Below are 7,171 nucleotides of genomic sequence, written 5' to 3'. Positions count from 1 at the left end.
AGGAAATTCCATGCATCTGTGTAATGCTCCTCCCATCCCCAAAGCTGATTGGGAGTTGTATTAAGGATGACACTGCTTGCCATTGGCTGACACTATCAGCCAGTCACATACCTGCTTCTATGCTGAATTAATGGCACCAGGGTTCCATGCCTTCCTATGATAATAGAGTCTGGGGATTATCTTAGGTGTTGAGTTTCCTAGGATCTAGAAATGGCTTCTCAGGGGTGCCAGAATTTCCATGCTGATTGTGAAACAGCTGTGAACCAATTATTATTATTATTATTATTATTATTATTATTATTATTATTATTATTATTAATTTATATAGCACCATCAATGTACATGGTGCTGTACAGATTACACAGTAAATAGCAAGACCCTGCCGCATAGGCTTACAATCTAATAAAGTTGTAGTAAACAATAAGGAGGGAAAGAGAATGCAAACAGGCACAGGGAAGTGTAAACAGGCACTGGGTAGGGTGAAGCTAAACAGTATAGAGTCAGAACAAACTCAATATTTAAAAGCTATAGGGAACAGAAAAGTTTTTAGCTGAGTTTTAAAAGCTGTGATTGAGTTTGTAGTTCTCAAGTGTTCTGGAAGAGCGTTCCAGGCATAAGGGGCAGCAGAAGAAAAAGGACGAAGCCGAGTAAGGGAAGTAGAGGTCCTTGGGCAGGCGAGAAGCATGGCATCAGAGGAGCGGAGAGCACGAGCGGGGCAGTAGTGTGAGATGAGAGAGGAGAGATAGGCAGGAGCAGTAAAAGCTTTGAAAGGTCAACAGGAGAAGTTTATATTGGATTCTGGAGTGAATTGGAAGCCAATGAAGAGATTTCAGAAGTGGAGTAACATGGTCAGAGCGGCGGGCCAAGAAGATGATCTTAGCGGCAGAGTGGTGGACAGAGACCAGCGGACTGGAGTTGTAGTAGTAGTAGTAGTAAACCTGGAGCTGTATGCTATGTGTGTTCGTCCATGGTAAGTTGCTATTGCTTGCTTGTATGTTTGACCTTGCTTTGTTGTTTAGCTAGAACCCAAGTCACTGTGTTCAATCAGAATTAATTCCAAGCAAGCTTGCATTGAATTGCTGGATTAGCTGCATGGACATGCAAATATACACTACCCTTAACAAAATTAGACTAAGCAGGAAAAGGAACGAGTTGTGTGTGTTTTTCAGACCTAGCTAAATTAAAGTCTCTGTCTGGTACTAGTTAATGGTTGGGGGGGGGGGGTTAGATGTGATTTTCTTCTAAAAAGGTTTGTGATCTTTTGCATCTCAAGCAGGGTCCTGTAAACTGTCATCCACAGTGCATGCATTAGAACCAGTGTAATGTTACAACATTTACAATGTAGCATATGCTCATAGTAAAGGCAACTTCATGCTTCCATGTTGGTAGCAACATCATGGGATGTTTAACTTTCAACAAAAACTAGTGCTTAAAGCAGCTAACAATAATGGAAAAATAAAAAAGCTACCCAACAGGTGCAGCATCACCCTCTCCTATTGCTTTGTGACTTTTCAAGTTGTTCTTGCTGAAGTTTCTGTTCTACCACCTGTGTTTCCTCAAAAACACAAGAGATCTTTCTTGGGGTGTAATACAGGTGACTGCTTGCAAAGTTCCTCTAAGGCTCATGAGTTCTTCACTATAAGACAGTGGAATAAGGAGTACCTTTATGTAGCAATGGCATAGCCTGCCCAAACTCTTGAGCATGGGCGTAATGGCAGAGGCATGTGTTTCAATGAATAGTTAAATGGATCTTGAGCTTCACCAGAAGTTCTCAACTTGCCTAGTTGTGCAGACTTTCATGTCCATCAATAGATTTACTTCCAGATGTTGCATCACAATCCAAAGTGTGAATTTCTAGTTCTGGGTTTGTTAATGAGGTGTCAATGTGACACCTCTCTAGGGGCTCCCCAGGCTCCCCGACCCTTCTGATTTTTAATTTATTTCTTAAGGATTTTTTTTTAATGGAAGGTTGACTTGCTACAAATCGAAGGGCTGGCCTTCAATTCCATTTTATTTGGCTTTGAAATATGGTTTTGCATTTTAGAGCTGCCCACCTCTGCCGTGTATCTGGGTTTATGGGCAAGTTACTTTTCTTTTAGTCTCATTAGTTTGGCTTCTGGGAGATGAGTGTCCATGGTAGCCATTTTATGAATGGGCAAGATGTCCCCATGACAGACATTTTGTGAGAGTGCCCATCACACCCATTCAGAATTCCAGAAGTGTCCATCAACACAAAAAGGAAGGCGATCCCTGTTTGTATGAGAACATCCTGTTCATCCACTACCTGGAACTGGGGCATAATATTAACTATTAAATGAAATGCTAATGAAAATTGTCTCCTCTTTAAACTTGGTCTTGCTCCATCTGCTCTACTCTCTTCTAGTCCTATCACTTTGACCATGATAATGTTGCCTTGTGCCATGTGGTCAAGTTCCTAAAGGAGCAATCCCAGAAGAGTGGGAACATGTTAAGAAATTCCTGAAATACCAGAACAGGTGTGTGTGTGGGGGGGGGGGATGTTGTCCTGCAGGACATCAAGGTGAGCAATTTGGGAAGTACTGAGGCTAGGATTCACTGAGGGCTTTGCTAGACCTACCTGATAATCTGGTGGTGAGGAGGGGCCAGCCCTCACTAGAAGTAGCACAGGTTGTCACTCCTCTCCACATGTCAGATGCGATGGGCTACAGGAAAGCCCCGTCGCATCCACCATTTTGTTTTACTCTTAAAGGGCTGGGTGCACAGGAGCGCACCAGTGGCAAAGGTGTTTTTTTTAAAGGTTTCCCTGCTCCCCCCCGCCCCCGATTTCCCCACCCTGCCCGTGATTCCCCCCCTGCGATCTCCACTCCCCCCCTGCGATTTCCACATCCCCCCATGATCTCTGATTTCCCCCCGTGATCTCCGGTTCCCCCCAGCGATCTCCCCACCCCCGATCTCTCCTCCTGTCCTGATGGGCCCAGCGCTCCTGTGGAGCACTGCGCCCCATCCGCTGCTTTCCCCAGCTACTCGCGAGTAATTGTGGTAGCTGGGAAAAGCGGTGGACTGGTCTACACACCTGCATTCTTGGGCTCAGCCCGAATCCGCGGGAAATACCGGGCCACAAGCGGTGCCAGTTATCCGAGGCCAAAGGAGGGTTATCCTTGCCTGAGCCTGGGATCCCCTGTGTGTCATCTGGACACACAGGGGCGAGCCCGGGCCTCGCACCAGGCTAACACATCATCTAGCTAAGGCCTAAGAGAAACTGCTTCTCCTAGACCTTGCTAGGCTCTGTAACCCACACATCTCTCAAAGCAATTTGCATGGTTACTTAACATTATAATTTCTTGTAAGGGTTTATATTCCTTTCTTTGATCGTATTCCCAGGGCTGCTCACAAAACATGAAGACTTAATAAAATAATTTTAAAACCTACCCACATACATTAAAACTAGGGGTGTGCACGGACCCCCTGCTCCGCTTCACTTGCAGATCCGCCATTTTCCGGATCGGGCCGCTCCGCCCCACCCCCGCTCCGCCCACTTCCGCTCCGCTCCGCCCGGAGCTCCGGATCCGGATCCGGAGCTCCGTTTCCCCCCCATAGGCTTGCATTGAAAGCTAAAAAATTATACAACTTTTTTTCTGTTCAAGTTAGAAACCTCATGTTTGGCACCATGACACCTCATGGGGATATACACACGCACGCCAAGTTTCAAAGCAATCCCATCATCCCCTGATTTTTGGCGAATTTTTGAAAATCGGGCACCCCACACACAACATCCCTGCAAGGTGGGCAGGGGAGGAGGGAGGGAAGGCAGGCAGGCATGCAGCTGGCATTTCTGGGGGCATAAGGAAGTGAGCCAAGGATAAGCCAGTAATGCATATAAAATGGAATAAATCAATAAATAAACAAAGGAGGGGTGGAATTAAAAGCAGCAGTGTTGCTGAATAAACAGCAAGAAGATTTTTTTAAAAAAGGCTATATCTATCTTTTACCAGCAATAGGGGGACGTGCCCGGGGGAGGGGGAAGCAGCTGCCAGTTCAACTCAAGACAGCCACCAACAGCTCTGAGATTAAGAAGTAAACGCTCACTTCAACTCATAACAGGCATCGCTCCACCACTAAAAAGTGAACATTCACTTCAACTCATGATAGGCATTGCTCCACCGTTTTACTCTCTTTGGAAGGCTCTAATGGCCTTCCAGTGCAGGAGAGAGTGGGGGCACGTCCACAATGAGATGCCCTAGGGGAGCTCATCCCCTTGCACCACATCTTTTCAGTTGTTCCCCAAAGTTAGGGTGGGGAGCAGTGCTGTGTTTCTATCTCTTATTCTTGGCTTAGTATATGATTTCAGGTTGTGTTTGTGCATTTGGTGGGGCTACTGTGTTAAAAAACACTGGGAAAAGCCCGTTCAGATGAAGAAAGAGAAGTTTCCCAGAATCCCAAGTTACCTGTTTTGCCTATGCCCTCCTCTAACTTTGGGATCATCATGACCGGGAGCTGACTCTGCCCCTCAACCCTTTGAAAAAGGTATTTTTCCCGCCGATTTTTAAAAAACTTCTAGCGCGCAACCCGGACAACGCAGAAAGTTGAGAGTAGTCTCAAAATGACCCGCATCCACGACTCTCTGTGCACAAGAATTTTCAGAACGATAGCTTAAAAACCAACCCAGTTATGCCCGAGTCTTTCCCTCAATGCAATCCTATGGGCGAAAAGCCGAAAACGCCGTTTGAGCCGCGCGGTTGACCCGATTTTCACAAAAATATAGCACGCGACCCAGACAACGCAGAGAGGTGAGAGTGGTCTCAAAATGACCCCCATCCACGACTCTCTGAGCACAAGAATTTCTAGAACGATAGCTTCAAAAAGAACGTAGTTATGCATGATTATTTGCCGCAATGCAATCCTATGGTGAAATGTTTTCAAGATGGCGACCGGAGCGCTCCGCCTGAACTAGGAGCTCCGAAAAATGGCCGCTTCTCTTCGCCTTGCTTCTAGGGGGTCCGCGGTCCGCTCCTACTCCGCCTCTGGGTAAGGCGGAGCAGGCCAATCCGCTACTGCTTCTACGCTCCTAATCGGAGCGGATCACACCCCTAATTAAAACCAGTGGAATCTGTAAGTATAAAAAACAACACCCACTTGCCAAGATAAAAGCAATGCAATAAAACCATGCATCTGGCTTTCAATTAGCTTTTTTAGAGGCAGTACATTTTAGATCAAGGAAACAGGTCTAGGTTGTTGGGGAGGTCTTACTGGCAAGGCCATGATGACTCATGAGTCCCTCTTGCTGGGAAGACAGAATCAATGAATACTGGAGTCTTTGGGATATGCTGAAACATGAGAGGTGGAGCTAATAGTCTTTTTATCTGGGACTCATTATTGTCCCTGACCCATTCTTGAACATTGATGTGTTGTCTTATTGAGAGAGGCTAAAGGTCGCTTAAAGCTATAACGGAAGTCCACCAGGTTGCATGTGTTCAATGGATAATGAACTGCTGTGAGCTAGGCAACATGGTTTTGATGAGTGCACATTTAGCCCTACATCAGTATTCATATTTAAGAAGTGTTGGTTTTGTAATGGGCTGTTAAATGTGGTTTTTGTGTGCTCACAAAGAAGCCAGGGCAGGATGAGAGGGGGAACACCCTAGAGTTTTGCAGAGGGCCCTTCAGCTGGAGAAGAAGGTGACCCAGGCCCTGCTGGATCTCCACAAGCTGGCCACAGAGAAGGGAGACCCTCAGGTGAGTCTCAACTCTGAAACATTGTATTATTCGGAAGCCTTACTGCCACAGCAGGGGGGTTAAATGTATTGTTGGCATTTCTGAGCCCTTCTGACTTTTGCAGCAATTAAATTTGCATTTCTGGATATAAGCATTACATGATATGGCATATTTTCTTGGCATTAAAATTCTAGAGTAGGGGTGGAGAACCTCAGGCCAATGGGGCAAATCCCGGTCTCTGTGAGTCCCAGTCTGTGGAAGGCCATTTACCCTTTCCCCTGGCCATACTTCCTTTCCTCCAACCATTGGGTCATTTTGTGGCTTTTGTCCAGTTTTTCCCCCATTCTAAAACATTGATGTGCCTTTCCTAAGGCTTAGTTACTGGCAGTAAGAGGGTGCTGTTCTTGGCCCCAACAATTTTGCCTTCTGCCTACCCATGACTGGAATGCAGCCAATGGGGTTCTTTGAAATGCAATGCAGACTACGGGTCAAAAGAGGTTCTCCACCCCTCTTGTAGAATGTTGGACTTTACTTGGGATGGCATATCTCATTTCTCAAGGAGTTGAATTGAAATTACAGCTTCTGCAATGGTTTAACTCATTTCAATTTTTATTTATTTATTTATTTATTTATTTATTACATTTTTATACCGCCCAATAGCCGAAGCTCTCTGGGCGGTTCACAAAAATTAAAACTACAAAAAACATCCAACAGGTTAAAAACACAATTATGAAATACAGTATAAAAAGCGTAACCAGAATAAAACCACACAGCAAAGTTGATTATAAGATTAAAATACAGAGTTAAAACAGTAAAATTTAAATTTAAGTTAAAATTAAGTGTTAAAATACTGAGTGAATAAAAAGGTCTTCAGCTGGCGACGAAAGCAGTACAGTGTAGGCGCCAGGTGGACCTCTCTGGGGAGCTCGTTCCACAACCGGGGTGCCACAGCGGTTTCAAGGGAGTTTTTAATTTTCTTTGTATACAGTTTTCAGTGTGTTCTCAAAGGCTAGGCTAAAGCTTTCATTGAACATCAGCCATCCTTCTCTTTGATCCATCAGCTGTGTGACTTCCTGGAGTCCGAATACCTGGAAGAGAAAATGAAGGGCATCAAGCAGCTGGGAGACTCCCTCACCAACCCAAAACACCTGGGGGTGCCCCAGAATGGCATGGGAGAGTACCTGTTTAACAAGTTCACCTTGGGGAAGAGCAGCTGAGCTCCATCTTGATGCCTTGTGAAGACTCCCTAAAAAAAATTAATAAACTGAGATATTGTCAATTAAACTAATGTTTGGTACTCTGATCCATGATAACAGCTTGGCTGAATTGCTCTAGAGAGGGCAACTTGTGGTTCTCCAGATATCTGTGTCTACAAAACAACTACATCTTGTGGAAGGGAATTCTATAGTTTAACTATGGGATGTGAGAAGAAGTTCTTCTGTCCGTCTTGCATCTCCCACCAATTGGCTTCATTGGTTAA

At 45.1% G+C, this 7,171-nt stretch overlaps 1 pseudogene; it reads left to right on the top strand.

Moving 5' to 3' along the window:
• The first annotated feature begins 210 nt into the window (after positions 1-210).
• Positions 211-6,908, top strand: LOC134404829 (ferritin heavy chain B-like; annotated as a pseudogene).
• Positions 6,909-7,171: the final 263 nt, after the last annotated feature.

The sequence above is a fragment of the Elgaria multicarinata genome, chromosome 10 (genome assembly GCF_023053635.1).
Source record: "Elgaria multicarinata webbii isolate HBS135686 ecotype San Diego chromosome 10, rElgMul1.1.pri, whole genome shotgun sequence".
Classification (NCBI taxonomy): domain Eukaryota; kingdom Metazoa; phylum Chordata; class Lepidosauria; order Squamata; family Anguidae; genus Elgaria; species Elgaria multicarinata.
Note: the sequence above shows the minus strand (reverse complement) of the source record. Positions and strands in the feature narration are given on the sequence as shown.